Raw genomic sequence first — 24,330 nt, forward strand, 5'->3', positions numbered from 1 at the left:
CAAAACCGGGGGAGGCATTGCCATAGCCTTTAAAAACCACCTAAAGGTGCAGTGGATGTTCACATTAGGCAATGACAGCTTGGAACTAGGAATTTTTAAAATTACCATGTCCCCCTCGGACTCCTGGAATGGAGCACTAATCTACCGACCTCCAGGCCCAAGAGCAAATTTTCCCAACTACCTGATCGAACAAATTGCTATGCAGGTCTCAGCCTCCCGAAAATTTATCTTGTTGGGAGACTTTAACTTTCATGGGGAAGATCTCGCTAACCGAGAGGTAAATAAGCTCATCACTAGTCTGAACCAAATTGGTCTCTCTCAAAGGGTTCTTGGCCTCACTCATCGGGCTGGTCACGCCATGGATTTGATTTTCACTAATATGGAGCATCTTAGCAGCTTATCCTTTAACATGGACTGACCACTTTATGGTCATGTTTACCTATCTACTTCCGTCCGCTTTGACTCCAATCGGATACTTGGAACGGAAGAAGAAGGAATCACGTAGGCCTTGGCATAAACTTACGCTGGAATCCTTTAATGAGGTGTTCCACCCCCATTCGAGGGAACATGGCTCCAATGACTCTGACGTCTCCGGCTTGCTGGAAGGTTTTAACTCTGAGTTAGTGACAACACTGGACTTGGTTATTCCTCAAATAAAACATAGCCTAGCCCAGTGGCGGCAATCCGCTCCCTGGTATACAGTCGAGTTGAAAACGGACAAATCCAACTGCAAGACACTGGAGAGACGATGGAGAAGTAGTTAAAACTTAAAGGACAGACAAGCCTATAAACTAGCTTTATCTAGCTATCATCAGAACATAAAAATGGCCAGACGAACCTACATTCTGAATCAAATTGATCAGTCCAATAACTCTTCTAAAGCCCTATTTAACGTAGTTAAAGACTTTGTTTCACCTCAAGCCTGCAAACAGTTACCAGTCGGATCTCAGGAACTCTGTGACTCAATAGCCAGCTATTTTCATGATAAAATCTCGCTGATCTATGCGAACTTTCCAACTACTGAACCTCAGAATCGAATATTTACAACTGAACTAGATGACTTGGTAACACCATCTGCTTGCTTTCTTGACCAGTTTGAAATAACTACTCTTGACGAGATTACTAATTTACTATCGTCCGAAAAATCTGGTGCACCTAGTGATTTATGTCCCCCAAAAACCATGGCCCTTCTTTCTCCCAGCTGTGCGCCGGAAATTCTTAACATTTTCAATTGCTCGATTCAATCAGGTACCATCCCTTCCGTCTGGAAGGAAGCTTATGTACGACCTATCCTGAAAAAACCTACTGCCGACCCTCAGGTGCTTAGCAACTATAGACCTATATCTTTGCTACCCCTGTTGGGCAAGCAATTGGAAACTATAATGAATAGGCAACTAAGCTCCTACCTTGAGTCTAATATAATCTTAGACCCCTCACAATCCGGATTTCGTCCAGGTTTCAGTAGGGAGACAGCCATCGTGGCAGTTACTGATTCTGTGAGACAGGTAGTGGATGCGGGGGGATCAATGGTTCTGATCCTCCTAGATCTCTCCGCAGCATTCAACACCATTTCTCATTGACTGCTTATGGAGAGACTACACTAGTGTGGCATCCGAGGCTCAGCCCTTAAATGGCTCATAAACTTTTTGTCAGATAGATGGCAGACCATAATGTTAGGACAGTATTTGTCTCAGAAATTTTGGCTAGACAAGGGTATCCCTCAGGGCTCTTGCTTAAGTCCTACACTCTTTAATGTTTATATGGCCCCTCTGGCCAAAATTGTCGAACCATTTGAATTCAAAATATTTTCTTACGCTGACGACACTCAGCTGATGTTCCCTATCAGTTCAAATCTAGAAGATGAGAAAACGCGATTCTCAGCTGGTATCCTAGCAAAACTGAGCTTATGCTTATAGGTAAAGCCTCAACCATCTGGATGGCTGACTGGTGGCCTGACCAGCTGGGAGCAGCTCCCATGCCAACTCATTCTGCATGCAGTATATACTGTAGTGTGGAAGCTTCGTGGAAGCGCCGCCCACTCTCCGCACACTCTCTGCCCATTGTCTTTTGTCTTAAATGCTGCCTTCCGATTGAGGCTTGTTAGTCCCTCCTCATTCATCATTTTTATCCTTCCACAGCTATTGGCCCCTTTACTCCTAACACTATTTTCTTCCCTGTCTACCCATCCCACCGCCCCCTCCCTCAGTCTGTGAATTCTCACCCTCCCCGCACACCCCCCACTCCCGTTCGTGTTTTCTTGCCTGCCGGCACTTCTGTTTTCATCTTTATTATTGCCACCTTGAAATATGCGAGTTCAAGATGCGTGCTGTACAAAAACTTCTCGTGTTTATTGAACTAGATTTTAATGTTACTCTAAATATAATAAGACTCTAGGCAACATTCGGGGTATGTATGGCAAGTGACGCCTCTTAGTTCACAAATGGCATTGTTGTCGGGCGGGAGGAGCGGCAGTGTTTTAACTCATGCTTAAAACAAGCACTTTTAATAACTTCCTCTCAATTCAGTGCTATAATCTTGTGTACTGAGGTGACGCGCTAAAGAAATGCACTTTTTAAAATTCTGAAGAGACATTATCGCACATTTACATCATGTTTACTGTATGATTAACTTGCTGATCATTTTCACGGCTCGCCCACTGGCTCATATACGCTTGGCTCGTCTCCGGCTGGCTCTACCTGCTAATTAATTTATTGGCTCGCGCACCTCTAACAAAGAGAGATGAATAGATACATGACAGTGAGCCCGGTAGATGGTAGAGAAAATAGACTGGTGCAGACAAACAGACAAAGTCAGTCTCCATTGCCTCACCCCCCTCGCCAATTCTTTGCAGAAGCGGCAGATTCTGAGCTGTGCCCTGCTGGTGCAGAGGAGCACGGCAGAGTCTGTAGAAGCGCTGGGATCCCTAGCCTCTCCAGACGGGCACCTAAGCCTTCCGGGTACCTTCACACTCAGGATAAATGAATACATTTTGTTCTGTGCTTTAGTCGCTCCTCTGTGAGCACTGTCTGGTAGATGGAGCTCTGTGTTAATAAACACATTCAAAGAGGTGATTGTGTACAAACAGACAACAGCCACAATACAATACGTTTTGAGCGTGTAGTTAAATACCTGCTCATTGAGTACCTCATTGGCTAATCATTCCATGGCACTACCAAGATTACATTTGGACACATTGCTCAACTGTTAAACACTCCCTTCTATGGGTCATTTAACAACTCGGGGCTTTGGGGTTAGGTAACCTACTTTGGAAGCTGTGTAAAAGAATAAATGCAAAAATGAATGCAATGAAACTAAGCAACCAGTACTGTCTAAAACACTGTGAAAACTGACACACATTCTGGCATTTAGTTTAGTTAATGTCGATTTTCTCATAGATGCGAGTAAAGTACTCTTAATATCTTAATGAAATCTGCACACTTTTAACTAATAGCACCGGGCGACCTTTGACAACTAGGCAATGAATACATTTTCATGAACCCCCGAAGCCCCCCTGCCCCTGCCCCCTTGGCAAACTTCATTGCCTCCCAGTGTTTGGAGGATAACCAAGATGCAGGAGAGTGAGTCAAATAGTCTAGAAAATGAAAGAGACGCCGGGATTCGGATTCACATGCTCGATCCCGATTGCGTTGGTTAGTCTGTAAGCACTACTTTTATTAATGAGTTTTGCATTAGTAAAGCACCACGGTGTGCATGTGTGGCGACACTTCACCCATGAGGTACGTGCCAAGCAATTGTTGACACATTCCACACTTTGCGTCTTTTTCATTATATTAATTACGAAGTGCAGGACCTTTCCACAGCATTTTGCACACTACATACATTCACTCCAGAAATAAAACGTGTAGGTAAAAATCATTGCCATTTACAAAGCCAATAGCTCTAACTCACAAATATGAGACCTATTTGCATTGCAAATGCTTGTTTTGTTTGGCTTTGCTTACAAGACAACTTAAAAACCATCAAAGTTGTAACTCACGTGGCCCGGTATTTACAAGAAGTGAATACAAACAACGAGCAATAACGAAACTTTGTGGCATGTGAGCAATTTCCAAAACATATATTACAGCCTCCTGACGCTTTTATTGGCGATGAAGCTCTTAACTTATTCTCTTCATGTAAGAAAGTTGCCAGACGGTATATGCTTTTTTGAATTACCGTATCACACTGGTCATATTTACTTATTTGTTGGTTACCTCTAAATGTAAATGATGTTTTATTCACCATTAAGCATGCAGAGATTTCAAAAGGTTTATGTTTCACCTTTACTTAAACCCAGCCCCTAACCCCTAAAATCACCCTCTCCCCCCTTTACCTCTACCCACCATTAAAACCTAAAATCACCCTCAACTATATTCACCCTTACCTCCCTTTACCTCTACCCTCCACAGAACCCTAAAATCACCCTTACCGCCCCTACCTTTACCCATCACAAACCCTTTAGCCAGCTTCTCCTCTGATAGACTTGTCATCTTTGGTGTGGTTTCCCCTGACGTTTTGCCTCTACCTCCTGTATTTTTGATTCTGTGCTGGATTTCGTTTTTGCTGGCTCTGGTGCTTTGGGTACTTTGCCACTGCTGAATAGTGTCAAACTGCAAGTGCTCCCTTTGTAAATTGTTACTACAATTGGTTCTCCCTAATTGGCATATTTGATTTACTGGTAAGTCCCCAGTTACTGGTAAGTCCCCAGTTACAGGCCCTAGCACACTAGCGTGTGCTAGGGCCTGTAAATCTAATGCTACTAGTGGGCCTACAGCACTGATTATTCCACCCACATGGGGAAACCTGAAAACGTATCTCAGACCTTCCACTGAAGTGTGTGTGCACAGATTTAAACTGCCATGTCGACCTGGCAAGTACACCCACTTGCCAGGCCTGAACCTCCCTTTTCTTACATGTAAGGCAGGCCCAAGGTACCCCCATGGGAAGGGTTGTAGTGCATGTGAAAGGTAGGACATGTACTGGTGTGTGTGAGACATGTCCTGATAGTGAAATACTGCCAATTTCGTTTTTCACTATTGAAAGACTATCTGTCCCATAGAATAGAATGGGAGATACTTTGAAACATCTTGCAAGTATAACTTCCCATTTGAACAAGATAGACAGATAAAGTTTAGGCTCTCTGAACTCAGAATTTAATAACACATTTTTAGTAAAGATGGTTTTTAAACAGTGTGTTTGAAAATGCCACTTTTAAAAAGTGGGCATTTTCTTGTTTAACCATTCTGTGTGCTACTGCCTGGTTGTGGATTTGCTGTCTGGTTTTGGAGCGACAGGGGCTGGAGATGTGCATTCACTGTAGACAGCCAATGGGGGGTTATAAGTGTGCCTGACCCTTCCTAAATGAATCAGGACTGAGCTAAATGGAGCTTGCCTGCATTTGGAGTATTGGGAGGAGATTTACTTGCACCTGAATAGGGCCTGTCTCCCTTGCCCAATGCTTCCTCCACCCCCTGTGGTCATATTGCACCAGTGAGAACAGAACTGGTTTGGACTGGGCTCAGAGATCCTTGCACAAAGAGAACAAAGACAAAATGGGGTGTAAGTAGTAGACCTTAAACCCCAGAACTTTAGATCACTTCTGGACTCAAGAGGAACCTTTGCCAAGGAGAAGAGCTGTGAGGAGGAATACTGCCCCCTTGCTGTGTGGTTAGTGTGGCTGTCCTGAAGTTGCTGTTTCTACCAAGGAAAGGACAAAGACAGGAACTTTGCTGTGAACCTGATTGAAGAAGAATCTCCAATGGCCCAGGTGTGCTGGACGCATGTTCTGGAGTCTCAGGGAAACAAAGACTTCCTCCCCCCCCATTTCCCCGGAACTCTATTGCTGAGAGTTCTGACTTGCCAGGGGGTGCCTATTTCAGTTTTGGGTCGTTGGAGGTTGTTCCTGCTGTTGGGAGCTGGAAGAACTCTAAGAGAAGTAAGAAAACCTGTCTCTCACGCTGTCCGCGATGCTGCTGTGACGCCGCAACCTGTACCGAGGTTAAGGGCACTGCTCGTGAAGTGCATGATGCACCGCCCAACCTGCACCGCAGCTCTTTGACATCCGCTGACGCCTGCAGTTATCGGCATTTCCCGGTGCCAATGCTCGCACTGACTCCACCATTGCCTGTGCCTGCATCCTGTTATTGCGGCGCCGATAACTGCAGAGGGAGACTCCATGAACTCGCTAACTTTGCACCGTCACTGAAACCGATGCTTCACCACCGACGTAACCGAGTCCCCCTGTCCTGGATTCCACACGTTACCTCCTTGCGGACACGATGCCTCGCCTCCCCCTTGGCAGCCAGAGAGCCGGCCTCTACCTTGGCACCGACGCCTCACCTCCACGACGCTGTGCATCGTCATAGACTTCATTTATAATGTACAGCTTGTTTGGTGGTCTGTGTGACTCCGTGCCCGATGTCACGCTCCTCGCGGTCGGTGTTGTACTTTGGATTTATTGCTGTCACAATGTCGCAGGTGCCCCAGTTGGAGCTATTTGTTTTCTACAAGCTTAATTTTTGCAATAGCTGTCATTTCCTATTACCTGTATGTTGGATTTTTGTTGTTTTGGTCTTGTTGTGTTTAGGTAAAGGTACTTTATTTTTCCTAAACTGTGTTGTGTCCATTTGTGGTGCTATAACTGTATTACTGTGTGTTTTCAGTACAAATACTTTACACATTGCCTTTGGGATACGCCTGTCGTGCCAAGCTACCCAGGGTGTGAGCAGGGGTTATCTAAAGTGTGTATCCCCCTTACCCTGACTAAAAGCAAGGGTCCCTATTTGGACAAAGGTACCTACCTCTCCCTACTAGAGACCCCCATTTCTAACATGCTCCCTCTACCACTACCTACCCCTCCACCCTCATTACCCTCACCTCTCTTTATCCCTGCCCACCCCGGAACCTTTAAGTTACCTTCTCCAGTCATCCTCGCTTCCATTCGATTTACCTCTTCCCTCCCCTGAACCCTCAGATCACCCTCACCTCCCTTTACCTCCACCCATCCCTGACCCTCAAGTCACCCTAATCTACCTCTACCCGTCCCTGAACCATCAAGTCACCCTCACCTGCCTTTACCTTTACACACCTCAATCCTCAAGTCACCCTCACGTTCTATTATCTCAAACTCCTCAACCCACAAGTCACCCTCACCTCTATTTATTGCCATCCACCCTATACCGTGAACTCACCCTCACCTCCTTTTACTACTTCCCACCCTGAATCCTCATATCACCCTTACCTCACTTTACCTCTATCCACCGAACCCTCAACTCACTCTCACTTCCCTTTACCTCTACCCACCTTGAGTGCTAAAGTCACCCTTACCTTATTTTATCTGTACCCACACCTAAACTCTAAAATAACCTTTTTTATAACATAAAAAGAATGTTATTAAAAATACTTACCTGTATGGTAAAGCACTGCATGGTAAAGGTACAAATGCTTACCTGCATGGTAAAGACTGCATGGTAAAGCCTTTTTCCACTCAGGCAGGACTCATCCCCGTCCCTTCCTTAAACACTCTCCTGTCTTTACCCTAACAACCCTAAATGTTTTTAGAGCACTGTTGGTTGTTTTATGCCCTTCAGTATGATTGGCGGGCACATTCACCTCTTTGACAATTTGTCCCCTCTCACTTACTCTCCACACCCTATAATTTAGGTCTTGCCTGAGACAGCACATCAATGTCACTTGTGAAACATTTTTTTTTTACTTACATGGGAGTTAGAGTCAGTCCATTGCTTACCATTGTTTGGCTTCATCATCTCTCTCATTTCCAAGCTACTCTTTGGTCAGCTAATGCTGGCTTCACTTCCTGTTTGTGTGTTTGTCCCTACCCGGAACATGGCACAAGTACTGCTTCCCTTGTTCTGTGTCCTTCCAGTGCTTGCTGATTTTGGAGGTGCTTCTTTCCCTTTTCTCCCACCTGCATTGTTGCTTGCCCTGCCCCCTAACAACCCTCCTTTGTTGGTGCTTGTCCAGTCAGCCTCTTTCCCATTGTTGCTTGCCCTATCAATGCCCACAACAAATCCCCTATTGTTGGTTGTCCCCTCCTGTTCCTCCAGAAAAAAATAAAATGCCCAAAAGCTATGGTAACATGTTTCAAAATGCTTTTTCTTTTGTCCTCTTATATCACCAATGTATGTAAAACCAGGCCTTCCCGTACAACCTGTCCCAACCTCAGGCCGATTGCATTATAACTCTGGCCCTGCAATCCAGTCCTACCAGTTTTCTGGTTACTGGATCCACGCAGGTGTATTCATACAACACTTCTTTAAGACATTGCTATTCTGCACCGTCTTTGAAAATCGACCCATGTCCTGCTACGACAGCCCCCTTCTACTTCAGAGCCAGGATCCATTTTGTATATACTTCTGACTGCCTGGAGCCAATCAAGTCCCTTGGGAGGGAGGGGATTCGTCCAGCGCTTACAGATCTCTCTTCTGGCTAGAAGCATCAAATAGAACAAAAGGGCCCTTCTGGCTCTCGATAAGAGCTGACTGGGACAGTCTTCGACCCCCATCAATAACAGTGTTAAACTCAGTGTTATATTTGCCACAAGAATGTCATTGACAGCTTTCTTGACATCCTGCCAATAGGCCTATAGCTCTGGGCACTTAAAAAACATGTGTTGATCTCAGCAGACCACATCTACAGCATCTTGGTATAGGTTCTTGCACAAACGTAGCTAACTACTGGGGTGTCCAGTAAAGCCTATTAATGGTGAAGAAATGGTTCCTTTTCAGATTGGCGGGTTTAACCACCAGGTACAATAGTTTTAAGGAAAGTTGCCAAATTGTTTGTAGCTCAGTCATCAGCATAATTCCTTCTCATACCGAGTATGGCGCCTTCAGTTTCCTGTCTTCGGCATCAAGTAAAGTCCAATATCAATAGGCGACTTCCTTTTTACTGGGGGCCCCATCCCGCAGTTTTGAATTGAATTCCCACATCCCCCCATTCTCCTGCGCATTGGCTGCCACCCAAGATGACAGCTGGAGTTACTTGAATCTAGAAATGGAGTTGCCAGTCTTCTCCACTAACACTTCCCAGGGGACCATACCCTGTACTGTCAGGAGATCCCCCCATACTTCGATACCCGCCCTCCTAAATGGGAGACTGAGCCCATCTTTGAGACACTCAGGCGTATGTAATGAATCCCAAATTGGTGAGAAATTAGAAAAATAACCCATGCCAAGAATCCTTCTTACTCCCAGCCAAAGAGTAAGTGCTGCCTTTGAAATCTTCAGCCTGACCTTTTTAAAGAACTTCTTTGCCCCAAACTTATACAAGAAGCCTTTAGAGCCCCTCTCCCTTACCATCTCTTCCAACAAACCACCCCATATTAGGGCCCCAGGTTTCCCTAAAAGTGCTCTGCAATTTTTAAACTGAAAAGCCATGCAATATAATTTAAGATCTGGGAAAGCCAGTCCACCCTTTTTAAGCTTACGCCTCAATTCCTTCCAGGCCAGCCGGGCTCCCTTTGATGCCCAAACAAAACTGGCTATTTTTCCCTGCAGCTTGTCAATTACAATTTTTGGAAATGTCAAGGGAATACAATTGAAAAGGAACATCAATTTGGGAAGTATCACCATTTTAATCAAGTTTACTCTCCCATATATAGTCATGGGCAGATTCTTCCATCTGACTAATAATGCTTCAATCTCCTTTGCTACCCCTTCCAAAACTGTACTGGTGTATTGCCTCTAGTGACTTTAAAATATTTATTCCTAGACACCTAAGCTCATCCTGTACTTCCCCCCTCCAACTCGGAACATTCCAAGACATTACCCCAGGCATTAAATTGTTTACCAGATATCCAGATAATGCCCCATATTGTTTCATCAAAACTTCTACCCTGGGAATGGTTAGAAATGTGCCGAAGTAAATATTGTGGGATCCTCCGCATACAATGCGACTTAATTTTTGTAAGTACCTGAGGGGGTGCCTCTGATGATCGAAAAACTTCTTTTAAGGAAGCCATTGAGGAGGATCCTAGCTGTTGAGTGCGCATATAAAGCTTTTAAGGTTGTGATAAAACCAATTATCGCCAGAACTTCCCACAGGTAACCCCAGCAAACCCAGTCGAAAGCCTTAGCCGCATCCAATGTAACTACAGCCAATAGAATCGAACGAGCAGTGGCAAGATCTATACTGCCAATTAGTTCCTGGGTAAGTTTATGGATATGCCTCCCTGGAACAAATCCCTTCTGGTCAAGGTGTATAAGCTGAGGTACCAATTCAGTCAGTCTCCCTGCCAAAATACTGACAAAGATCTTATAGTCAGCATTAAGCAGGGATATCGGATGATACAAATCTGCCTTCCTAGGGTCTTTAGCTGGTTTTAAAATCAAGACTATAGTAACCTCCTTTCACGACCCTGATACCCGTGTCCTCCCCAATACACAAAATTGAACAAGGTCTCTAATAGGAGTTTATAGATCTCTGAGGGAATAGCATTCAGGCCAGCTGCCTTCCCACTCTTGGCACTGATAGTAGCCATTCTAATCTCCTCCTGGGTAATCGGGGCGTCCATATACTTTTTTACTTCTCCAGTAAGTACAGGAAGACAAGCCCCTCCTTAACCATTCACTAAGTCTTTGGGACTCTGGAAATGTATCTTCCTTATGTAGTGAGGCAAAAAGAGAGACCATATGGTTCTGCATATCTTCCAAGTTGTCTATCACCTTGCCCTGAGCGCCTACCAGTTCCTTAATCCTATTCTTGGATCTTTCTACCCTGGCCATCCAAGCCACTAATGCCCCAGCTTTCTCCCCATACTCAAACTGTCTCATACTTCCAGCCTGCCACCTCGCCATACACTTGGAATCCAATTTGATTTTATAATTTAGTTGTGCCTCTGCAAACCATTTTAACAACATCTCCGTATCTTTCCCTCCACTCGAAGCTGGTAAAGAAGCCTCAAGAATAACAAATTCTTTTTCCATTCTTGCCAAGTCAGCCCTTTCTTCTCTGCCTTTAGAACAACCCAAGCTTTTGAATACCCCCCAAATGCATGCTTTAAACACATCCCATTCTACTCCTGGGGAGGCTGTTCCAGTATTTACTGAAAAATACTCAGATGTAGCTTTTTTTAAGGCAAGCACCATGATGAAAAGACGAGTCGTCATTCAGGTAAGTAACTCTTTATTACCGGTCTCCTCTCTCCACCAACTGTGCAGCAACTGACATTTAAGAGGACAGCACGCTTTAATCACCACCTTACATTTGGCTTAGTTCCCGAAATCTGTAATTTCAAGGTGATAGCTGTACGGTCTGAGATATGTGCTGGATGATGTATGATCTCTTTTATATTTGCTGCTAAACCCCTTTCCACCAAGAAGTAATCTAATCTAGAGAAGTGTCCGTATTTTTTTGCTGTGGAAAGTATACCCTCTCATCTTCCCTCTTAGATGCCTCCATACATCCACCAACCCTAGGTCCTGCATTATATTTTTAAGGGCATGTCTTGTCCTAGGAGTCGGAGTACCATTCAGCCGGTTGACCTTACAAAATATGGTTTAACAAAATATTAAAATCACCGCACAAACACAGCAGGACCGTAGCCTCCACTAAATTTAATTCCAAATCTACTATATACTGTGGATCATCCTCATTTGGACCGTAAAACCCAACACAACTAAATTCAAAGTCTACACATTTCAATCCAGCTAAAACCCACTTTCTGGAGCTATCTGTTTTAGAGTACCTAACCTGCACACCAGAGCCCCTTCTTATTAGAATTGGAAACCCTTTCAACATTGTTCTTGATCTGAAGCTAGAAAGCTCTGAACCCATCAATATCTGTGGAATAGTTCCTTACTCTCACTTGCCACCAAATGTGTCTCCTGCAGGATCATGATATGAGCATGGCTTTTCTCCAAATATCTCAACACCACCCTTTGCCTGGCACAAGACCTAAGACCGTTCATGTTCCAGGTTAGGATGACTATAACTTTACCTACTCTAGCCATCCACCCCTACTCCACTCCCCACCTCCTGTTCCAGATTCTGTTCAAGTAGACTTTAGATATCTTTTTAGGTGATACTGAGGACTTTTTTGTTTTTGGTTTTTCACCCCTCTGCTTCCTACCCATGTACCATCACCACCACCCCCACCCCCACACCTCCCCTTCCCACTAACCCTTCCCTGGGAAACCCTCCCTATCTTTGTAGGCATAAATATGCCTTGTGGGCTGCCTGTTAGGGGGAAGTTAAGCAACAAAAAAAAAAGAATTCTGAACAATGAATTTTGCCGCACTATAACACATCTAAGTTCCATTATCTTATCTCCTCATTCAACGATACTGTGATCATCCACTTATAATTTAGTGGTTTCCTTTTGCTTTTTTACTGAGTCTATTAGTGCATCAACATCCTCAACTGCTCGATAATTGTTCATTTGGTTGTTGCACATAATGCGGAGCAATGCAGGAAATTTTAATTGCACCTTGATCCCCAGCTTTTGCAGATCCTCCATCCTGTTACCTTGCTCACATTGCCTCTGTTCTGTAGCTTTACATATGTCAGATCTTATTGTGACAGAGAACCCCTTGACTACATAAGGCCCGTCTCTTAAAGCTCCATTAAGGATTGGCTCTTTTACAGGGTACGAGAGAAAATTTACCAAAATCTTTCTAGGTTTAGTCCTTTGAGGTTTGCGCCTAAAAGGCTCCCTATGCGCTCTTTGGATCTCTTGTTCAAGATTAATGTCCTTACTATCCTTTAGGACTGTATTTTTCAGTATACTGATTATGAAAGCCTTCATATCCGTGCCTTCCTCTGCCTCTGGGATATTTAGGAATTCTAAATTATTCATTCGGGAATGATTCTCCACTCTCTTGAAGTCCTCCTTTAGCATTTGATTTTGTTTGACCAGCTTATAGATCTCAGTGGCATAATTCGTCACATCCTGTCTTATAGATCCTACTTCCTCTTCCAAATCTTTGGTGTGTGAGGCAACCTCATCCACTTTCTGTGTTTGTTCAGTGCATGAGACTTGTATACCAACCTGATTGGCCTCCGAGACTGCAAAACGACTATTAACATCATTTTTAACCCCAGTAAAATGACTGTCAGTGAATCTTATGTATTTCCCAGGGGCACCCCTCCACTTTGGTCATCCTTGTCGGTCCTTATATATAGATCTTCTATCTCCTCTGGTGGTTCTGATATTGCCAATGCTTCAAACCTGTTGCTAATGGGGATTGTAACTGTATTCATTTGAGCTCTTCCACAGCTTATTTCACCCTCGTTCAACAGCGTTTGAGGAGAAACTCCAATCGTGTTGCCCTCAATAGCATTCATAGCCACAGTGGGTGCCTCCATTCTAGTACTCTTCGCTGAACTTTCTCCTTCAGAACTCTCCGCTCTCTGCAGGCTGGGTAGAACCCGAAAAAAAGGTTTAAGTGAAGGTACTATTTTGATTTGTTGGGTGCTTAGTTTTTTACCTCTCTCCCCTGAGTTTTTAAAAGGAGAGTTGCTGGTTTTCCTGTTTTGTGGAGCATAAGACACCCTCGCTACACCCACACTGTGGTGACCCTGCTTTCCCTTGCTTACGTCCTTTACTTCCTGCACAGTACCTAAAGGAGTCACAGAAGGAAAGTCAGGTACCTGCCCCAACTTACCAACCCCAATATTCCTTGTGCGTAATGTATATCTTGAGGGCCTATCTCCATCCCTACCATCCACTGAGGCACCTTTCTCCATCAGCAGGAGCTGAAGAGTTTTTACCCGCTTTTGAAGTTTATCTCTCTTCCACTCTCCCCATCTCAGGTCCCCTAATGAGAAAGACCGAATGCTGCTCTCTGGCTCTGATTCTGGATGCTGTGGGGAGCTCTGTCCTGCAGCTTGACTTGTGTTGCCTCTGCCACCTGTCCTCGCGCTGTCTGACATGCAGAGCCGCAGCTCTCTGGCCGCCTCCTTCCAACGCGACCCCCAGACCACTCTGCCCAACTCCCCAAGGGCGGTCCATGCCGTATCCCGGGGTTGATTTCCCCCCCAGGGCACCCGCGCCTGCTTCAGCACGCAGCTGCCATGTTCCCCACCGTTCAACAAGTTTCAAAATGCTACAGATATACAAATGGTACTGCACTCTCTGCATGGTTTTGTTGGTGGGGTCTTCATGCGGGGCCAACATGGAAAACTTCAGCATGGATGTAAGATAATGAAACTTTTGTTTATGAAAGCAGAGAATGATCCCATTCAAAGAAAACTGATCACTGCACCTCACAGTCAGTGCTGGCCGCATCATAGCACTTTTATTTCCTAGCATTTAGCCACGTGGCACAGCAGCCTCATTGCTGTACAACATGGCTAAAGGAAACTGAAAAGCCACTAGCTCTTAAATAGGCACAAACTATTTGCTTTGTTAATGCTTGTTGATACTGTAAGGTCAAGCCAAAGATCCTGGGGCAAGCTGTAAGAGGAGGGTCTAGTGCTTTTGTCATCATACAACGCCTCTAAAAATGTGATTCATTAATCTTCAGTTACATCTTGACTTCGTGACAGTCTTACATGGCTATGAGCCAATCTATTGATGGTAGCAAAGAAGAATCTAGAATTGCCTTTGTTGCATGTTCCTAGGAATTAATCCCTGGCTTGATTTTTAGAGTTCCAAAATGTTTCCAAAAGTTTTAACTGGTAACAATAACGCAGTAGGACAGATGGTAGGTTTGCAGAGAAAAAGGAAGCCAGAAAGGTGTCTTAGGATGCCTCACTGCAAGGACACTAAAGGGCATAGAGAAGAGCCAAGAAGGGGTTGGTGGCAAAATAGACACAGTACTAGAAGCCTAGCATGGCTTGGCAGGGCTGTAAATGCCACAATTTGGTAGCAAGGGAAGCATAGGGGCCGCAATGCATAGCCCCAGGGGTTCTTCACCTCTGCCACTACATGGACTGGAATGGTTCGAGAAAGTGCTGTTAGAAAAAGGTGATTTAAGGTGATAGGGTCAAGTGATTCATAGCAGGAAAAATTAATTAGGGCTGAAATCATCACGTGACTGTGTTAGAGATTAACAATTGAATGGTTAATGTTGTGTAGATTTATGCCCACCATGTGGTCTTGATTTACCACTAATTGACTGCAGCCATTTGCACCACCCAAGGTCTGAGTTGCGTGTTTATTGGTTGGGGAGGGGGGAGGGGTGCGGCATCGGCCAAGACTGACTGTTTCTCACACCTGAGACGGGTTACTGCTGTTACCCACAACCAACCCACAAGCTCACTGCTGCTGTTAAATCCCAGACTCACAGCCAGTTCCCAGCTCTGAGGGTACAGACAAACCAGGGGCATGGGCGCTCACAGCCACTTCCGTGGTATTCATGGCTGCGAGGCTCCAAGGCTCTGGGCTGTGAGGTGCAAGATATGTGCTGCATGCATGTCAGAATGCTCACTCACCAGAAGGAAGCATGGCATTTTCCATAGTAGGCTTTATTCCTAGTCTACATAGAGAAATGTAACATTTAACATCGTTACTATTCTTTTTCACAGATAAATATTTAATTTGGAAAAAGAAGTTGATGAAAAATCAGGAACAAGGCACTAAATCGAACTAAGAACTGATAGGGAAGTAGACTGGAGAGTGTTAATAAAATAGTCTCGAACGTCCCACTAAAGAAACTGCCCTTCTTTTCAAACTAGCTTCTTCTTAAAGCAGCCACTGGATGGGTTGTGGGCAAATGTGTTAGTTTCACCACTGTACAAAAATTGGTACTCTTTTTGAAGGTGCTCTGGGGTGCCTCTAAGTACACATGGAGGCCTAGAAACACCAAGGCCTGATTGAGATGGCGGACGGGTTACTCTGTTACAATAGGGATGGAGATCCCATCCTCTGAAATATCAATCCCATTATATCCTATGGGATTTATATATCAGCTTACGGGATATCCATCACCATCACCGTTATCATGGAGTAACCCATCCTCCAAGATCTAAATCAGGCGCCAAGTCTTTGTGAAACTGCTCGCATGACACCAAGGGCCTGATTCTGAGTGAGGCGGAGAGAAATTACAGCCTGGAATTACACTCTCCCTGATTCAGAGTTAGAAGGTTTTCCCACGCAGCAAGTTTTACTAGGTATGGAACGACCAGCCTGATTTTTCCAGCTGGTAAGTCTATCTAGAAAAAATAGATTTTACTTGTAATTGCTTGGTACTGGTCCGAAATTGTAACAGTAAAATGGCATTCTTTTACTGTTACCCCAATTAATCAGGGGAATTTGAAAGTATTACAAAGGAAAACATTAATCAGTTTTCACATGCAAAATGTATCTGTGAGAAATTGGGTTATGGGTTGAGTGGGGTGTCAACCCTGTTGAAGCAACAGCCACAATCCCTGTCAGGGTGAACCACAAAGGTCAATAAATTAAACTATGCTTAACCCTCACATAGCTTGACACAAGAGCAGCCTGGCTTGACTTAGAGGCAACGTGTAAAGGGCCTTATTTATGACAAAGTAACGCAGCCATTTGGCTGCAATGCATTTTGTTACTTTGGCAGCAAAGGGATGCGTCATATTTACAACCATATGACGGGTCCTTTTGCTCTCCCCTGCGCTGGTGCACAATTGGTTGCCATGTGCCAACGCAGGCATCCTTGCTCCATGGTGCAAGGGTGCCTGCGTTGCGGGTATGATTGTTTTTGTGCAGGAAGGAACACCTTCCTGCACTAAAACAATCATAAGAGGTGTGTTCCTCTTTCTATGTGTGTGTGCAGCATGCATAGAAAGAGGAGCAGGCATTTACAATGCAATAGGTCTCACATTTGTGAGAGTTTAAGCTATTGGCATTGTAAATGACAATGCCTTTTATTTATGTTTTAAAAACCAACATATAAATAAAAGGCATTGTCATTTGAAGTGCCAATAGCTCAAAATCTCACAAATGCAAGACCTATTGCATTGCCACTGTAAAATTGTGCATGGCGCGCTAGTAATACATAGAAGCGGCCGCCATTGCCGGAGTACTGCGAATGCTGGGGGGGCAGCCACAGTGAAAGCGTACATGTCACGCTGTTACTATGTAGAAGCGCCTGCCGTTGCCAGCATCCCACAAGTGCTGGGGGGGGGGAAGCAGCCAAGATAAAGCGAACATGATGCGCTGCTAATACATAGAAGCACCTGCCATTGCTAAATAGTTCTCCAAACTTCTAATGAAAGCTCCAGAGTTAGGACACATGTAAAAGGCCAATCCTAATGGGAGGTAACAACAGAAGACAGTGAGGTACTAAGGAGGGACTAAAAAGCCTATCGACAAATCAGAAGCCAACATTTGCAAAGAACAATGACACAAGCCAATGAAAAATATGGGCGGAGAGTGAGCAGAGTGTCAAGTTCATACCTGAATACAGCATGCCTCGCAGAGCAGTGCATGCGCTGCCTAGGCTCGACCAAAAAATTTAATTGACATGAGTACTCTGAAAACAAACTTTCTCAACTATGTGTAGCGTGTTTGAAGCAGTAACAAAGGCAGAGATGCGTGAAAGGGATCAAAAGCCACAAGGATGGAGGGTGGGAAGGAGCGAGGCACAGGCAACACGGACAGAGGGAAAGAGTGTGGGAGAGAGTGTGCAAAGCCAAAATTGATAGACATGCCTGTCATACAACATAAACAACATTCAGAAAAATATCATGAACACGCACAGTAACAACGAAAACAGCCCTTTTGTCTTGCACACCGGATGGACAAACACACAAGGAGGAAATAAAACCAGCATGCCCTAATAACTAAGCATGGAAATAAGAAATAATAGTGATGATTAAGCCAACCAATTGTAAGCAATTGATGGGTTCTAAGCCACCTTTAAGCTAACAAAATGTTTTGCAAGCGACAGCACATGCGCTGTCTCAGGCAAGACCTAAAAGAGGAGAATAAAAGAAAAAATAAGCAAATGAAGGACAGGCCAACTACCCATTTAAAAAGCATATGGCCAGAGAGCATGGGAAGTTGAAATCCTGTTCACTCCCATGCCTCAACATTCAAAGAGCATATGGAAGAAAAAGGTGCCTGGAGAAACCGAGCATTGAGGGAAAACGCACAGCATAGAGGACTTGAACAAGGGCCAGATGAAAGTGAAGTTGAATGAAAAGAAGCAAGGTAGGAGAAAGAAAAAGGCGGCAGAGAATCTGTACAGGAAAGTGTGAGATAGACATGCATCCTGAAGGAAAGATGAGCAGGACTGTTAAGAGTCAATATCAGCCACCACTAGCAGATTTTAAGTACATGTCGCGTAAAGTAAATTTAGAATACAAATGGCTGAACTGTGCACTACTGCTCACTCTGTCAAAGAGAGTACTATAGACTGACAACATTGAAGCATCTGCTTAACCTCTCATCATACTTGATGTCACTACATCTGCATATGACATTTAAGTGTGTTTATTCCCTTAGCTGTTATATCTAGGATGGTTTTAACTCACTGAACCCTCATGCCGGCTGAGTGAATATATGCTTGCTTCTGTTATTATTGGCTGATGCTCATGGTGGGTGTGATAGAAACTGAGAGGCTAGTTTCTCACATGAGCCGGGAGCACCATGGTTTTCTCAAAGCCATCACCCCTCTGGTGTCGACTCGATAAAATCCAATTCCGACCAATGTGTTACTGTGGGTTTCTGGCTGCACGGAGGCAGTTAGGGTTTGTGAAAAGCCGATTCAGTATTCAAAGCACACACCGAATTACGCAACTCTGCCAACCCCTCTGCCATGACTGAAATAAGCCGTGAGTAACGAAGCACCGCTTCTTTTGGGCACTTGGTTGAGAAGGGAAAGCTACACAAGTGGGTGATGGGAGGAGAGTGGAGGCTGTAAGGAGCTGCATGCTCGGTCACTCGAAGAGTCTGTCTGTTGTCAGGCAACCAGGCTACAACAAGGCTCTGACAGCACCCGACACCAAAGACAGACACAGCCCACTGAACGGGACAAAAGCAACTCCATGCAGACCCAGGAGCCTGAACACCGAGCGCGACTCCCACTGGGCCCGCTGCAAGAATGTGCTGTGCAAGTGCAGTCTACTATTAGAAAGCAAGCATGCTTTCAATGTGGCGTCTGTGGCAGTTCAAAACAAACAAGCATTTGCAATGCAACAGGTCTCGCATTTACCTGAGCATGAGCTATTGGCATTGTAAATAAAAAGGCCTTTTATTTATGTTTTGGTTTTTGAAATATAAATAAAACGCATTGTCATTTACAATGCTAATAGCTTAAACTCGCGTAAATGTGAGACATATTGCATTGCAAATGCTTGTTGTTACCAGTCATTGGTACATGCTTTTTCATCCTTGCCTCATCTGTCTACGTTCCATTTATAACCAAAAATTATTCCACCAGTTTATCTACTCATGTTCTGTATTTTCTGTTAACTTAGCTATCTGACACATGCTGGTGATCCAACATCCTTAAAATTATTAGCTGATTTTGCTTCATCCACAACCATAAATGTTTTCTTAATGAGCATTACTAACCCTAATGCTGCCTAGGCGAGACCTAAAAAAATATGTTTTGTGGTGCTAAGAAAGCAGTTTATATTCACTTTATGCTGTGTGAAAAGCATGAAAGGTTGTTAGCAATGTATGGTTTACCACATTTTGGAAATCAATCATTGGTTTTGTAGCCATGAATACAAATTAGAGACTGAATATTTTTTACATTTTGCATTTTTTCCATCAGGGAGCAATCACAAGGAGGCAGTGCCACCTACCGCACCACCATAAGTTTAAGATGTGGTTATAAATATATGGATCTCGGGAAAAAGAGTGTGTGTGTGTGCGCGAGAGAGAGAGAAAGAGCGAACGAAAGAGAGAGGGGGAGGGAGAGAGAGAGGGAGAGAGAGAGGGACAGAAAAAGTGAGAGGGATAGAAAGAGATGGAGAGAAGAGGGAGGGAGAGAGAGAGAGGGGAGAGAGATAGAGAAAGAAAGAAAGAGAGAGAGGGGGAGAGAGAGAGAGTAGAGCGAGAGGGAACGAAAGAGAGAGAAAGAGAGAGGGAGAGAGATAGAGGAGGAGAGAGAAAGGGAGAGAGAGAGGGAAAGAGAGAGGGAAAGAGAGAGGGGGGAAAGAAAGCTAGAGTGGGAGAGAGAAATAGAGAGAGAGAGAAAGAGAAACAGAATGAGAGAGGGAATGAAAGAGAGAGGGGAGAGAGAGGGAGAGAAAGAGAGGGAGAGAGAGGGAGAGAGAGAGAGAGAGAGGGACAGAGAAAGAGAAAAAGAGAGGGAGAGGGAGAAAGGGAGAGAGAGGGAGAGAAAGAGAAAGAGAGAGAGTGAAAGAAAGAGAGAGGGAGGGAGAGGGGAGGAGAGAGACAAAGCACAGTGGGACAGCAAGAAAGATGGAGAAAAGTCATCATGGAAGAAGCGAGGGGGAAGAGAGAGAAAGAGAGAGGGAGAGAGAAAGAAAGAAAGAAAGAGAGTGGGAGAGAGAAAGAGCGAGAGAGAGGGAAGGAAAGAGAGAGTAAGAGAGAGAGGGCGAGAAACTGACAGGGAAAGAAGAGGGAGAGAGAGAGGGGTAGAGAGAGCAAGAGAGAGAGGGAAAGAAAGAGAGAGAAATGGAGGGAGAGAGAGAAAGAGAGTGGGAGAGAGAGAGGGGGAGAGAGAAAGAGAGAGGGAAAGAAAGAGAGAGGGAGCGGGAAAGAAAGAGAGCGGGAGCGAGAGAGAGAGACAGAGACAAAGGGAGAGAGAGAGAGAGAGACAGAGAGAGAGAGAGAGAGAGAGAGCAGTGGGACTGCAAGAAAGAAGGGGAAAAGTTATCATGGAAGAAGAGGCTGAGATAGGCAAAGAGAATGAAAGGTAATAAAAGTGGAGAGAGAGAATGGCGGGAAAAAAAGATTTGCCTATTAGCTGAAAATATAGACTAGCATGCCAAAGACATGAGACCAAAAAAAGTACTAACAAAAAAAGACAACAGTAATAATAACAAGTAAAATAATAACGCCAATACAATAATTATAGGACTGCAATAATTATTATTGATATTAATAATGATAATAAGTATAAGAAGGATTTAATGTTGATACCACTATAAGTAAAGCTATTTTATCTTTCTATTTATTATTTTACTGTTTTTGTGAAATGGTCTAATTCTTAGATATGAATGGATTCAGGTGTGATCAAATTATTGAACGTGAGGGGCGCCTTAAACTATTGTGAAATCAGGCTGGTTATCTAAACAAGTGTTCTTTTCTGTTTATGGCTTCATCAGTGTCACAGTAGGGTCAATATTGCATTCGTCTCGGAGCCGGTGTGCCAATGTTTACCACTGGCACTGCCCACTGTGTAAGCAGTAGTGCCATATGTGGTATCCATGGCTTTAAGGCGCCGCGTCAATGTGAAATTCATATTTAAAAGCAAGTAAGAGGCTGGCACACACATCACTGCACATGCATAATCCCTTCCAGAAGCCGTGTGCCCTGCTCGGTGGGTGCGACCACCGTGCACAAAGGCCGTAGATGTCCCTCGGGCTGGGGGATGCCACGCAGGGTTGGTACAGCGCACTCTGGGCTTTGATGATGTGCCTGCCAGCCCCCTCACATGCCAGGCCTACTCTGCGGGGGTGAGCCAGCTGCACGGGGCCTGGGGTGTGGGCAAACATATGCTCCATTTGGGAAGGCTAGGCCCCGGCCCGGGGTAGCTTGCTCTGCAAAGGGGGCTTTACTCTGATTATAGGCAAATATGTTTACATTTATTTCCCGCAGACAGGAATGTACACTCGTCCGTCTTTGATGTCCACTGCCAGTGACAGCGCTGTGCTATGTCCTGTTTTACTAGGAAACATTTAGGTCTACAGCTCGAGTAGGGGCATCTAAGTATACGTGAGTGGTTCCGGAGCGAAGATAACAAGCATTGGCAAGGTCAAGTTTCAGATTGCCGATGTACGACATTTGTGTCTGCCAATGTGCAGTACGCCTCGGCGGGCTTCTCCCTACCTGAGCAGGGAGATGGTGGAGGCCTGCTCGCGGAATGGGCGGACCACCGGAGGACTGCTTCTGCTGTGTTTGTGTTCGGAGGGTGGAGGGCGGCTGATAATGGAACAGAAAGCAATTGATTAAAACAGCGCGTGTGGGCTTGAAGTCAAAGCAGTGCACTTCATAAATATACAAGGAAGTTAACCGCGAAGTGATCGCAGGGGAAAATGTAAGGAAGACAAAACAAGCGGCCGTGCGGCCGCAAAACTGGAAGTGATCGCGATCAAACATCAAAGCGGCCTTGCGGCCGCGAAAGTGAAAGCAAATGGTGTGCAGGCTGCCAAATGGTGGGGGATCAGGAAGTGCAAACGAGTGCTTTCAGGCTGCCAAATGGTGCGCGCGCCCGGCACACATGCACTGTATTTGGAGGCCTGAAAGCACTCGTTTGCACTTCCCGATCCCCCATTTACAAAAGCTCTCGCGAGAGCAGCGCTAAAGCGCTGTCTCAGGCGAGACCTAAAAACCTAGCGCGGCCGCTAAAGTCAGCGGACCGCGCTCCAAAATAATTGAATAAATAAACAAGTGCGGCCGCAAAACTGAAAGCGGCCCATGTGGAAAATCAATTAAATAAACAAGCGCGGTCCCTAAAGTGAAAGAGGACCTCGCTGCAAATAACAAAATAAAAATAGTGCTGACCGACTTATGGAAACCGTGTAACACCACAAGTAAACGATCCAGTCCTGATGGGCGGTCCCAAAAGGAGACAGGGCGGTAAAAAGGAGAGACTAAGAAGCCTCATTATCAATCTGAAGCCAGCATTTACCATGGACGATGACGCCAGCCAATGAGAACTATGGGCGGGGCTTCCACACCAATTCTAAAAAATTGCCTAATACAGCATGCCTTGCAAAGCGGCAGCGCATGCGCTGCAACGCTAGGCGAGATCTAAAAAACTAGCAGAAATGAAAACGTTTCTCCTTGTTGCACCTCCCGACACCTCCCCTATGGAGCCGTAGCATTCTGACGCATTTTCAGGTTTATGATTTCTCGTAAATCTGGAAATGTGGCAGAATCCATGGGTGTTGCATGGGAACAACCACAGCAACTCCCATGGCACACCCATTTCACGCAAATTGATGTGTGATAAGAGGCAGTACGCAAGGTCGCTTTGCGTGGCCTTGTAAATATGGGGCAGCACATAGCGTTACCGGTGCATACAAAAAGTGACGCACAGGCTGCGCAAGCGACTTATAAAAATGCCCCAAAGTATTTATGAAGCACACAAACAGAACACAACATATAAAAATCCCATGTCAATTTAAAACAATAGAGTGATTTTTAATAAATTTTGACACCTAAACAACAAAATTCCATTCAGTAGACATGTAGTTATGATTTAAAAAAGTTTAAGGTAAAAACTTCCACCTAAATTACCAAAGCGCCTATCCCAGACATCTAGTCGTGCAAGACCAGGTCAAAGTTGAAAAATATACCCATGGAGCAAGAGTCAGATACAAAAATCGGAATGGGCCCGGTCAGCATTTACCTTTGAACTCAGAAGAAATTTGAAGGAAAAGTTTCTGAGAAGGTAGAAGTTCAGTGGGGCAAGTCTGGAGGCGGCTTCCGAGGAGCTGTTCTGTCGTCGGGGAGTCACTTAATGAATTTGCATTGAAAAAATCTACGTACAGACTAAGTATTTTCTGGGAAGTCAAAAATCTCCAGTGGGATGAAGCTGGAGGCTGTAGCCAACGAGAGTTTCATGTGGCTAGATACCCATTTGGTGAAGGTGGTGTGGAGAAGAACATAGCGGGAACTACCACAAAGTCAGGCCAACCATCGATGAACCCTGGGCACATAAATGAGCAGGATGGAACCGGTCTCCTCTTAGTTCGCACAGCAGTTTTCAGCCCAAAAGTTTCTAGTCCCAAGATTTGGATTTTGGCTATCATGGCAACTTTAACACCACCATAATGGGTCCAGGAGTTGAGGGGTACCATTTGGGGTGTTAGGACTCCTTCAGACTAGGTACAGGTGCGGGTTCAAGATGGTTAGCGCCTTTTCCATCCCTGAGGCTCTGGTCAGACCAACTAGCTAACCCTTGCAGTCACTCACATAGCTCTGGGTTCAAGAAGTGGAAAAGTGATCGAACAGCAGGTCAAGCCTCTGAGGGATCAAGGCAGGCTTCAGGCAGCAGAGCAGTCCTTCCAGGTAAAACAAAGCAGTCTTCTGAAGCAGTCAATCCTCTGAGAGTCCTTCTGCTGGTCCAGAAAGTGAACTTAAAAGTGGGTCTGAAGGTCCTATTTTTATAACTAGTGCCTTCTTTGAAGAAGGAGCAGTTTCTCGAGAATTCCATTTGAAGAGCTTGAAGTTTCCTGCTTCACCTGCATTGGCCAAAATCCGGTTTCATGAAAAATGCAGGGGAGAGAAGTCTTTGTGTGAAGACA

The sequence above is a fragment of the Triturus cristatus genome, chromosome 1_1, assembly GCF_964204655.1.
Source record: "Triturus cristatus chromosome 1_1, aTriCri1.1, whole genome shotgun sequence".
In the NCBI taxonomy this organism is placed as follows: Eukaryota; Metazoa; Chordata; class Amphibia; order Caudata; family Salamandridae; genus Triturus; species Triturus cristatus.